The sequence below is a fragment of the Eubalaena glacialis genome, chromosome 8, assembly GCF_028564815.1.
Source record: "Eubalaena glacialis isolate mEubGla1 chromosome 8, mEubGla1.1.hap2.+ XY, whole genome shotgun sequence".
In the NCBI taxonomy this organism is placed as follows: Eukaryota; Metazoa; Chordata; class Mammalia; order Artiodactyla; family Balaenidae; genus Eubalaena; species Eubalaena glacialis.
In genome coordinates this window covers 53,608,657-53,621,939 of record NC_083723.1, presented here as the reverse complement: position 1 = coordinate 53,621,939, position 13,283 = coordinate 53,608,657, and the positions used below count along the sequence as shown (strand labels likewise).

General features: G+C 35.8%; 1 protein-coding gene across 2 annotated transcripts in view; it reads left to right on the top strand.

Moving 5' to 3' along the window:
• Positions 1 to 13,283, top strand: part of SP4 (Sp4 transcription factor) — a 69,686-nt gene that overhangs the window by 47,650 nt on the left and 8,753 nt on the right. The window lies entirely within an intron of this gene.

Below are 13,283 nucleotides of genomic sequence, written 5' to 3'. Positions count from 1 at the left end.
GCTGCCATGAATTTCAAGTGTAAGTTTTTAGTGTAGTTTTAATACTCTTACGTATTTTGTTCATGGATATATATGTGAATATTGTTTTGTGTTTTCTATGAAATTTTATGTAACTGATATATTACAGTATCATAATTTCACTTACTATGTTTTGAGATCTATCCAAGTTCATATGTATGTACATATATGTGTATGAATATGTGTCTGTTTCTCTTAACTGCTGTGTAGTGTTCTATCACATGACTCTACTACACTGTATTGATCCATTTCCCACACTCTTTAGATGAGTTCAAGTTTTTTTGCTGTCACAAACTTTACTACTTTGAACATACAGTGAACATGTACAAGAAGTAGAATTATTGGATCTTAGAGAATGTGTGTGTTTGATTTTGCTAGATAACCACTAAAGAGTCTCTAAAGTGGCTGTTACCATCTCTACTTCACTAGTGTTGATTGAGAGTTTCCACTTGGCTGTATGTTCACTCAGTAGCATCAGGCTTTGAAAGTTCTTGTCAGTCTAAAATGGTTTCTATTTAATTTTTTAAATTAGCATTTTTCCTGGTTATAGTGAGATAAGCATCTTTTCCTGTGTTTATTGGTCATTTATATTTTGTTTTCTTTTGATCTTTTTTGATAATTTCTTTTGATCTTTTTTGTTGTTGTTGTTTTCTTTTTCTTACTGATTTATATATTGCAATTTTTCCCAGTATTGCTATCTTTTATCTTGGTGCTATCTTTTGTCATATGGAAGTTTTACATTTTTATTTAGTCAAATATAAGGATATGTAAATATATTCCTTTGCATTTTGCTTTTTTTTTAAATGAAATTTTCTCCTATCCCAAGGTCATAAAGTTTTTAAAAACATTTTCTTCTAATTGACTTTAAGGTTTTCTTTTTGTAAGTTTATTAGTCTAGAATTTTTTTTTTTTTTGGATGATGATGGACTAAAAAGGGGATAAAATTCTATTTTTCTTTCATGTGGAAAGCCATTTCTTGAATAGTCCAATTCTTTCTTCATTGATATTTAATGAACTTCTCTCATATGTTGATGTCCCTTTTAAGAATGGCTGATTTCTGAGTCCTTTGTTTTGTCTATTTGTCACTTCCTACAGTAATACTATGCTGTTTTAATTACCAGAAGCTTATATTAAGTCTTGATATCTGATAGGGCAATTTTCCTTTTTTTGGTATATAACACTGACCTTCTCTATTTAGAACACGTCTGGTATATATATTTGGGACTCAGTGTTTAATTATTGAATAAAGTAATAATTTGGGTAGATTTTTTGAATTAGACATTAAACTTTAACTTGTATCAAGGTACATGTAGGACAAAAGGGGAACTAGAACTGACATTTATTGATCAACTACTGAATATCAGGTGTTTCAAATATTAATTAATTCTAACAGAAGCACTGTAAGCTAGAAATTGGCTCCATTTTACAGATTAGAAAATAGCCTCAGAGAAGAAATAATGGTTGCTAAATCTATTTAAAGTGATAAATAAAAATTACTTAGTTTGATATGCACACAACTTAGTAACACAGAAGAGTCTTAGTGTAATGGCTCAATCACTGAGTTAGTATTATATTAAAAATAAGAATTTTAATTTAAAAAAAGTTTTGAAAACTTTCTGTATGGTATTATATTGGGGTTTCTAATGCCACCTCACCTTTCATATTGGCAAATATGTTGTGATTAAAAATTAAGCCCATAACAATATTGATGTCTGTTTTAGAAAAATACTGTGCTGTTTATGTCAATATGAGTGGATGCAGTATTTCTACCCTGGTTTAACAGTGGGGCAGATTAGGGAAGCCAAGAAAATTTGGAACCTCTCACATTGTGATTTCATCATTTTGTTTGAGAAACGATGAGTTTCTAAACTTCCTTTCTGTTGCACATCCATACTCATACAGATAACACAAGGCAGATTTGCTGAAGGATTTATATAAACTACTTCAAAAGATTAATGATTTGGAAGCATAATTTCTTTCTTCTTTTTAAATGGTCCACACCATTATTGTCTTCTAATAACCTGAATAATTCAGAATTTAATATACTTTCAGCTTACTTTCAGTGTTTCAAACATCTTGAATACATCATACACAAAATTGTTTATTTAAACATGTTATTTTGAAAAGTGTTTGGCTTAACATCAGATACTATTTTACTTTTAAAGAAGTAGTACAAGTAACTTTCATTCTAAGTGTTTATTAAAGTTGTTGAAAAGAAAATGAAACGTCTTTTGAAATAAATAAGTATTGATTAAGCATTTAATATGTTAAGTTGAAAGCCTTGGCCATTCATGGCAAGAACTGTGTTTTCTTTAATGCCCAACCACTGCACTAAGTAGAAATTCAGTCATCATCTTACTGTGAATGGACAAATGAGTTATTTTTATTCACTGCTGAAAATAGTGCAGATTATTTTTTGTTGCTTTCTGTAAAATAAATTAAAATTTTTTTTCAAAAGATACATGGATATGGTATTTAAAAATCAAATCATGAAAAAAAAAATCAAATCATGTAGAAGAGCATGGATTGTTAAGCAGACTCTTTGGCCCACTGCATCTGCTCCCTGGAGAAAATCATGTTTAATCTTTTAACTATTTTTACATTTTTATTCATCCTGTGATGGCTGTGCATACCTATATAATATGCTTATACTGTTATTTATTGATACAGCAATATTAGACACTGACTATTGACTTCTTGCATTAAGAGTTAAGAATTTACCTCACAGATGGCCAGTAGGCACATGAAAAGCTTCTCAATGTTGCTAATCATCAGGGAAATGCAAATCAAAACCACCTGTGAGAATGGCGATCATCAAAAAGAATACAAATAAAAAATGTTGGTGAGGACGTGGAGAAAACAGAAGCCTTGTACACTCTTGGCGGGACTGTAAATTGGTGCAGCTGCTCTGGAAGACAATATGGAGGTTTCTCAAAAAACTAGAAATAGAACTACCATATGACCAAGCAATTCCGCTCCTGGGTATATGTTCGAAAAAAAAACAAAAACACTAATTTGAAAAGATACATGCAACCTAATGTTAATAGCAGCATGATTTACAGTTGCCTAGATATGGAAGCAACCTAAGTGTCGATCAATACATGAAGTGAAATAGGTCAGGTAGAGAAAGACAAATGCTGTATGATATCACTTATATGTGGAATCTAAAATATGCAACAAACTAGTGACTATAATTTTTTAAAAACAGACTCACAGATACAGAGAACAAGCTAGTGGTTACCAGTAGGGAAGGGGAAGGGGGTAGGTACAATTTAGGGGTAGGGGATTAAGAGGTACAAACTATTAGGTATAAAATAAGCTACAGGGATATATTGTACAACATGAGGAATATAGCCAATATTTTATAACTATAAATGAAGTATAACCTTTAAAATTGTGAATCAATATATTGTGCACCTATAACTTATACAATATTATACATCAACATACTTCAATTTTAAAAAATGAACACTCAGTTGTAAACTGACAGAAATCAACACTCCCCCCAAAATAATTTACCTGACTTTACACCATCAATGACATTGAATTTTTTCTTTAACTGTGTGCAGGCCAAATGTTGTCTCATGACTCACCACTCTGTGATACCGTATTACCATGTCTGTCCTTCAGTTTCCATCCCTTTCACCTTTTAACTTCTCTCACCTAAACTTTTACTATCTCTTCTCTTTCTCTTGATGTTAAAATGCTTACATTTTCTTTAATAACCACTGCCTCCTTTTTTTCATAGCTTAGTTCTTAAAGTTGAAAATTAGTAAATAAATAATAATTACATTAAGCAATGGACTGTGATTACCTGTCCTTTCCTGTGTATTTTTTGTTTTTGTTTTTGTTTTTCCTGAAGTTTCAAATTGCCTTCTTCCCCTTTGCATTGGTTAACTTTATTACCTCCTCTTGTTATTTTAACTTTTCAAGAAAAGTATCAACTCCATAAGGTTTCTCCTTATTCCTGGAGTACTCCAGCTTTCCGATCAAACGCTGATTGACTCCTGTCTAGGGCTGCTGCACAGCTGTAATCCTGAGACTTTTCTTCCCGGCTCTATTGGTTTGGATCCAGTGTTCTCAAGATCTCACATCTTCAGCTTTCTCAGTTTATTCCCTTGGTTTCTGGAAAACATTCTGAAATGCTTACTACAAAAAGGCATACAGAAGTAAATTTGTTTGAAAATACCTTTATTTTGCTTTTCCACTTAATTGATAGTTTGGCTAATACAGAATTCTAGGTTGAAAATTATATTCACTTGAAACATTAATGGCACTGCTCTGTTGTCTTCTTGCATCTGTTTTACTAATAAGAAGTTCATTGTTCCTCTTATATTTTTTTGTAGGTGACCTAATTTTACCCCTTCAGCTTTAGGGAACTTATTTATTTATAACTCTTTTATTTTGAAGTAATTTTATACTTACAGAGGAGTTGCAAAGATAATATAGAGAGTTCTCAAATACCCTTCACCCAGCTTCCTCTATAACTAATGTCTTCCATAACACAATGTTAAGAAATTAACATTGGTACAATACTATCAGTTAAACTACAGGCTTCCCTACAAATATACTTTTTCTATTCCAGGATTCAGTCCAGAGTACCGCATTGCATTTATTTGTCATGACTCTTTAGTCTCCTGCAGTCTGTGAAATTTCCTCATTTTTTTTTCCTGGTCTTTTCATACCTTGACACTTAAAGGTTAAGTATCTTGTAGAATATCCCTCAATTTGGGTTTATCTGATATTATCTCATGATTACATTGAGGTTATGAATTGTTGCTGGGAAGAATATCACAGACATTATTGTCCTTCTAATCGCATCATATCAGGGAGTACATGATGTCAATATGTCTTATTATTGGTGATGTTAACCTTGATGAATTAGTTAAGATAATGTTTGCCAGGTATCTCCACTGTGAAGTTTTTCTTTTTTCCTTTCCATATTTTGTTTATTAGAAGCAACTAAGTCCATTCAATATTCAAGAGGAAGTGAATTAAGCTCCACCTCCTAGAGGGAGGAGTATCAAAGAATTTGTGGACTTAATGAACACAACCACAATAATTAGTAAATATTTTAGAGATTTTTTGAGTCTGCACAAATGTCCTCTTTCTCTTTAAAGAAAACACTATTTTCACTTTTAGCATTCCTCATTGTATCTTTTTTTTTTTCCTGAATATCCATAATTATAATGGGTATTTTAATATAGTTTCTGAGGAAATAAAAACCACAATATTTGTTAGCATACGAAAGCTTAGGAAAGAGTTGATAAAATATCTCTCTGAAACAACTACAGAATCATTTCTTTCACCAAAAAATGAACAGACTTTTAATCATGTACAGTCAAACATAACTGAAAACAGAGATTATATTCAGCTACAAGTAACGGAAAGCACCCATACTTTTCCTGATATGAGGAAGGGGCTTATTCTCACATAGAAAGAGTGGGTCAAGGCAGCCACTGCACAGTGCAGCAAACTCCCATGTCCTTGTTTATCGCTGCACCATTGTGAATGTCATGGTGAATCAGGAAAACATACTAACAATGTTAACAACAAAAGGTGTTTCCTACACAAATTAGACATGATGAAGCTATAAATCTACAGAAGGGTAATCTGACAATACTCCCAACCATGAAATTCTGAATTATTTTCCAAGTGGACACAGGAGGCCTCACAGAAAAATTCAAACTCTGACAGATTTTGATGTAGAATTGTAAAGACATCCGAGGAAAACTACACTTCTGATAATAGGAATCAAACAGTTGGTGGTGGTTTTGAGGATACTCTTGAATACAAAGGCACAGAATCTGGAAAATAGGATGAAAGGTGGTGTCCTCGAACCTTCTATGTATCTGTCTCTCTCCCAGCGTGGTGGCTCCAAAATCTGAAGTATGCCTTCTCATCTGCCTTTAAATTGCACACAGGTGACGCTATTGGTGAATTCTAACATGGAACCACAAAGGGGATAGATTGTGGAAAATCTAGGTCCTAATATTACTCATAGGCAGGATATCTCCAACTCTAGATTTTTTGTCCTGTCACAAGTCTCTCTTCTTCGAAGTCTATTCACCAAATACCAGTCAGAAGGAATGAAGAAGCAAATGGAAAAACATAATTTACGTGAATGTATACTCTTTGACAACCTGGCCATACAGAAAAAATTATTCCAAGTATTTAATAGTAGGGAAAATGGAAAAAGTCTCCTATACTCACCACCCCCCCAAAAAGAGCTTTCTGTAATAAAGGTACAGTATATATAATAGATTAAGGATATCCGAGAACTGCCACCCAAGGCCAGTAGGAAAATCCCAACAAATACCAAGCCTAATTGCATATTAGAACTACACTTTATGGGGATATATGTATATGTACAGCCGATTCACCTTGTCACAAAGCAGAAACCAACACACCACTGCAAAGCAACCACACTCCAACAAAGATGTCAAAAAAAAAAAAAAAAAGTACACTTCAACCACCCATAGGTCCAACAGACTTAAAATTGGAAAGAGAAAATATCATTATCTGATTAAAGGAAAAATTGCTATCTTTTAACCTCATGAACTATTATTAAAAGATGACTTCCAGAATTACCTCACCTAAATATTCATTTTTGAAGGTAACTAGTACAAATCCAATGCCAAGAAAGGTACTTTCATAAAGATCCTTAGTAAACACACATATTTATAAATTTTTATAACAAGTCTTTTATATTGAAGATTTTCTAAAACATTATTCTTGGATTACTTTCCAACAAGTTACCTCATGTTACTGACATTTATATTTGTTTCTCATGAGAGTTTTCACATGTAAGTATGTGGGCCCACTGAAGTCTTTCCTAGGCTCTTTAAAAACTAGATTTATTATCTAGTGAACCCTTTCATGCTTTTGCAAAGTAGAGAGATCAGAGAAGGTTTTCCCACATTCTTCATATTTACATGGTTTCTCTGTAGCATGCATGTGTCTCTGAATGCCTAAGACAGAAATGTAGGCTTTCCCACATTCCTACATTCATAAGGCTGCTCTCCAGCATGAGTTCTTTCATGCACTTGAACATAAGTGGAAGCAAAAGTTTTTCCACTTACTTTACAGTCATAGGGTTTTTCTAATATGAGTTCTTTCATGTTTTTGAAGAGAACTGGAAAAACGAAATGCTTTAGAACATACTTTACACACACACGGTTTCTCACCAGTGTGAGTCCTTTCACGTGTTTGAAGAAAACTGGGAATAATAAATGCTTTCCCACATTCTACACATTTATATGGTTTCTCTCCAGTGTGCAGGCTCATGTGTCTTTCAATGCCTGAGAGAGAAATGTAGGCTTTCCCACATTCCTTACATTTATAGGGTCTCTCTCCAGTATGAATTCTTTTCATGCACTTGAGCATAAGTGGAACTGAAGGTTTTCCCACATATTTTACATTCATAGGGTTTTTCTCCAGTATGGGTTTTTTCATGTTTTTGAAGATATCTGGGAATACTAAATGCTTTAGAACATGTTTTACACATATATGGTTTCTCTCTAGTGTGAGTCTTTTTATGTATGTGAAGAGAACTGGGATTATTGAATGCTTTCCCACGTTCTTCACATTTATATGGTTTCTCTCCGGTGTGCAGTCTCTTGTGCCTTCAAATGCCTGAGGGACAAACGAAGGCTTTCCCACATTCCTGACATTGATAGGGTTTCTGTCCAGTGTGAGCTCTTTCATGCACTTGAACGTAAGTGGAAGCGAAGGATTTCCCACATACTTTACATTCATAGGGTTTTTCTCCAGTATGCGTTCTTTGATGTTCTTGAAGCTATCTGGGAATACTAAATGCTTTTACAATATGTTTTATACACATATGGTTTCTCTCCACTGTGACTCCTTTTATGTATTTGAAGAGAACTGGGGTTAATGAATGCTTCCTCACATTCCTTACATTCATAGGGTTTTTCTCCAGTGTGATCTCTTTCGTGTTTTTGGAAACCTTTTTGAGAACATAAACCTTTACCCCATTGCTTATATTCATAGGGCTACTCTCCAGAGTGAACTCTTTCATGTGTTTGGAAACCTTGATGATTACTGAAACTATTTCCGCATTGCTGGAATTCATACAGTTTTTCTCCTGTGTGAGTTCTTTTGTGCCTCTGTAAGGAACTGTAATATTTGTAAACTTTCTCACTTTCCTTACATTTATATGTATTATACAGCCCCGATCATATTTTTCTTAAATCTTGAGGTTTGTGTTCAATGTGACGTTTCATGTGTCTATTAAGAGATGAATGATGCATGAAGACTTTTCCACATACACTGCATTCACATGGTTTTAATCCAGGAGTTTTCTTGTTCTGATCGAGAGGTGGAGTAAGGTTGAAGTTTCCTCCACGTGGACTGCTGTCTTTATGCTCAGAGAATCTCACTGTCATATGATATCTTGGTTTTCCCCCATGGTTTTTGTACTGCTCTTCAATGTCATCATCATCCCATTTTGTTCCTGCTGAGGCCAGGTTTCTGCAGGTTTCCTGCATTACATCTCTGTAGAGTTTGTTCTGTGTAGGATTCAGTAGAGCCCACTCCTCCAGGATGAAGTTCACAGCCACATCCTCAAAGGTCACTGAGTCCATATCCAGCTCTTCTGGGTGTCCCCGAGTCCCTCCTACACCTCCCACGACCAGTGCAGAAACGACTGGGACCATTAAGGGCGGGGGACGCTTGATATCGTCCGTGGGATGTCGGAGTCCGTGGGATGTCGGAGTCCGTGGCGACTTTCTTGCTGGTGTAGTGCATCGGCCCGCCCACCTGTATCTTGCCTGCAGATACAATGTGATGTTCTGTGTGATGTTACTGTGATGTACTAAAGGTCATTTTCTGTTTCCCTCACTGTTTGTACAATTTTTAGTTGTGACTCTTATATAAGGAAGATCGATCTATACCTTCTTCCCCAATTATTTGTTTATTCAGACATTTATTTTTACCACTATGGTATGGATTCATGAGTATTTATTTATAGAGTTAATGATCCAATCCCATCGTTACATGCAAATCTCAGAGATATTCCGGGTTTGGTTCCAGACCACCTCGATGAAGTGTGAATATCTCAGTAAAGCCAGTCACACGAATTTTTTGGTTTCCCAGTGCATGTAAAAGTTAGGTTTACACTATACTGTAGTCTGTTAAATGTACAGTAGCATTACATCTAAAAAAATAATATACATACCTTAATTAAAAAATACTTTATTACCAAAAAAATGTTAACCATCATCTGAGCCTTCAGTGAGTTGTAACATCAAAGATCAGTGATCACAGATCAGCGTAACAAATATAATATAATGGAAAAGTTTGAAATATTGTGAGAATTACCAAAATGTGACACAAAGACATGAAGTGAGCAGATGCTGTTGGAAAAACGGTGCTGATAGACTTGCTGGATGCAGTTTTGCCACAAACCTTCAATTTGTAAAAAACAATATTTGCAGAGCACAGTAAAGCAAAATATGATAAAACCAGGTATTCCTGTATTCCGTATCTTGCTCACTTTGTTCTATTTTTGGCCATTGAAAGTTGTTTCAGATTGCCTCCTCTGTCCTTTTGACATGCCCTCATCCTGTGTTTTATAACTGTAAAAGCTTTCTTTTAATCTTTGGTATTCTATTAGTTTCATAATTATGTATGTAAGCATAGGTTTTCATTTATGGTACAGTTCTGGTTGGACTCTTCAACTCTGGGTCCTCCTTCGCCATCCCACACCCAATCTCTCATTCTCCCCCCCCCCTTTTTTTTAATTGTTTTTTTAAAATTATTTATTTATTTATTTTTGGCTGCATTGGGTCTTCGTTGCTGCGCGTGGGCTTTCTCTAGTTGCGGCGAGTGGGGCCTACTCTTCGTTGTGGTGCGCAGGCTTCTCATTGTGGTGGCTTTTCTTGTTGCGGAGCACGGGCTCTAGGCACACAGGCTTCAGTAGTTGTGGCACGTGGGCTCAGTAGTTGTGGCTTGCAGGCTCTAGAGCACAGGCTCAGTAGTTGTGGCACACGGGCTTAGTTGCTCCACGGCATGTGGGATCTTCCTGGACCAGGGCTCGCCATTGGCAGGCGGATTCTTAACTAGTGCCCCGCCAGGGAAGTCGCTCATTTTCCCCTTTTTAGTTTTTGTTCCTTTGGGATTCTTACTAGATGTATGTTGGACTCCCTATGTTGATTTTTTTTTTTTTACAGCTTTTTTCTTTTTTGTCTTTTTATCTTTTTCTTATATTTTCAATGAGATTCCTTAACTTTAGCTTCAGATATTTCTATTGAATTGTTTTTTAATTTCCAAGAGTGCTTTTTATTGTTTCTTTTTTTATTGCATCTTCTTCTTCTTGTATAAATGCAGGAGCTTACTGGAAGTCTCTTGTTTCCTCCAGGGTCTTTTTTTTTTTTTTTTTGTCTGTATCTATTTTCTGAGGTTGTAGGTTTACCTGCACTGTCCAGTGATCCCTGGCTTTTGTTCAAGTAGATGATGATGATGATGATGATGATGATGATGATGATGAAGAAGATGATGATTGATGAATACGTTTAAGTGTAGGATTGTGAAATCATTATGAGCTGGTGGCTTTCTTTTTAGGAAATTGGATAGGAGCAGCACTGTGTGTTATATTGGAAGATACCTGATTATCAATATATAGTAATACAGTGTGAGATCACATTTCTTTAGATACAAATTCTCAAATATTTTGCCCGAATTTTTTGATAGTAGGGCTAATATTCCATGTATAGGCTTCAATTTACTGTTTTTTGTTCCATGTCTTCCTCCCATTATTTTGAGTTCCGGACTTCTACAGAGTTCTGCAAAAGAGAGATTGGCTCTCTTCTAGAATATATCCTCTTCCTTGATAATCTCTATCCTAATTTGAAGAAATTTGTTACAATCAAATTTGTATAACAATGCATAACACAAGTGAGTTTCACAGGATTTTTTTCCCTCTTTATTCTCCCAGCGTTGGCTCTGTGGGCACTGAATAGCAGGTGTAGGCAGCAAACACTCTAGGAGAAACCATGTATATCTGTCAAGAGAACTGAGAAAAGGGGCCCTGTACTCCAAGGGCAGCCCTGTTTGTAAGTTGCACTGTAGTAGTGGCAGCATAAGCAACTAAAAACTTGAGAAAATACCCATGTCTCTGGTTAGAGGGACCAGGAAATACTGAGCCCTTGTTTTCCAGCAAATGTGAGGGGAATCACTTATTTTTCTCTCTTGTCATTTCACTCTGAAGGCAATGCCAGTCATAATGTATGTGCAGGACAATAAAAGAAGCCTCAAGAATTCTGGCTTTCTGGCCAGAGAAACCAGGAAAAGGGACACTGGGGGTTGGAGAGTATGAGGGAAAGTTTGGAGAGGTCTGTAAAAGGTGATCCTCAATTTTGTGAATGGAACAAAGTAAGTTCTGGACTCACCCCTAAACTGCACATGCACAGAACAGCCCCAAAGAACCATAGCAGGGGCCTCAGAGACTGAACTGTCTTACAAACCATCACCTAATTCCTAGCATGTGCTGGGCAGACCCAAAGAGCATAATAAGGTCTTTGAAAATAAATTAATATTGGAACTACTGACCAAACAAGGCAAGATAGAACTTTTCATGTGAACCTAAATGTGTATCTGCTTCAAAGCAGATATTATAACCATCATCCATGGAGTAAAGGTAAGCATGCTTACCATAAAAGGAAAGGCAGAAGTTCTCAGCAGCAAAATGTGGCAGAGTTGGACAGCCACATGCAAAAAAGAAACTTTGACCTGCATACCTCATATGTTTTATAAAACTAACTCAAAATCACTCAGACCTAAATCTAAACCTAAAACTGTAAAACCTTTTAAATATAGGATAAAATCTTTGTGGCCTGAGGTTAGACCAACGTTTTTTAATACAACATCAGAAGTACAATCCATAAAAGAAAAATTGATAAACTGGATTTCATAAAAACTAAAAACTTAGGCTCTGTGAAAAAATTCTGAAAACACCAGACACAGACTGGAAGGAAATATTTGAAAATCATACATCTGACAACTTACTTTTATCTAGAATATATAAAGAATTCTCAAACTTCAACAGTATGTGAACAACAGTACACTTTTTAAAAATTGGCCAAGGATCTGGACACTTCACTAAACAGATTATACATGTGGCAAATAAGCACATGAAAAGATGTTCAGGGCTTCCCTGGTGGCGCAGTGGTTGAGAATCCACCTGCCAATGCAGGGCACACGGGTTCGAGCCCTGGTCTGGGAAGATCCCACATGCCGTGGAGCAACTAGGCCTGTGAGCCACAACTACTGAGCCTGCGCATCTGGAGCCTGTGCTCTGCAACAAGAGAGGCCGCGATAGAGGCCCGCGCACTGTGATGAAGAGTGGCCCCCGGTTGCCTCAACTGGAGAAAGCCCTCGCACAGAAACGAAGACCCAACACAGCCAAAAATAAATAAATAAATACATAAATAAAAAAGATGTTCAACATCATCTTTTATTTGGGGGAATGCAAGTTAATACCACAACAATATACCTGTATGCACCTATTAGAATGGCTAAAATAAAAAACAAGAACACCAAAGCCCTGACAATTAGAAGTACCGGGGAGATTGCAGAGCAACTGGAACTTCCTTGCTGGTGGGAATGCAAAATGACACAGCACCTTTGGAAAACATTTGGGAATTTTCTTATAAAAGTTAAACATACACTTAACCATATGACCTTGCATCCACTCCCAAGTATTCACCCCAGCTTTGAATATATATGGCAGATTTATTTATAATCACCCAAACTGGAAACACCCCAAGTGTCCTTCAACTGGTGAATGGATGAAATATTGTGGTATATCCATACATTGGAGGAGTACTCCCCAGCGTAGAGGAATGAATTATTAATACGCACAACCACATGGATGAAGTTCAGATGCATTATGCTAAGTGAAAGCATCCAGCATCAAAAGGCTACCTATTGAATGATTCCATTTGTATGATGTAATAGAAAAATCAAAACTATACAAAAGGTGAACAGATCAGTGTTTTCTAGTGTGTGATGGAGGAGGGAGTTTGACTGAAGAGACATCATGAAGGAATTTTTGGAAGTGACAGCAGTTCTTCTACATTTGAATTTTGGGGATAGCTACATGACTTAATGCATTTATCAAAACTCATAGAACTATGTAGCAGAAAGAATGAATTTTACTGTATGTAAATTAAAGCATTTTCAGAAGTGTGAGACAACTCTTATCTTTGCGAAATTGCAGTCTAAAAAGGGAGAGAGATTTTCTA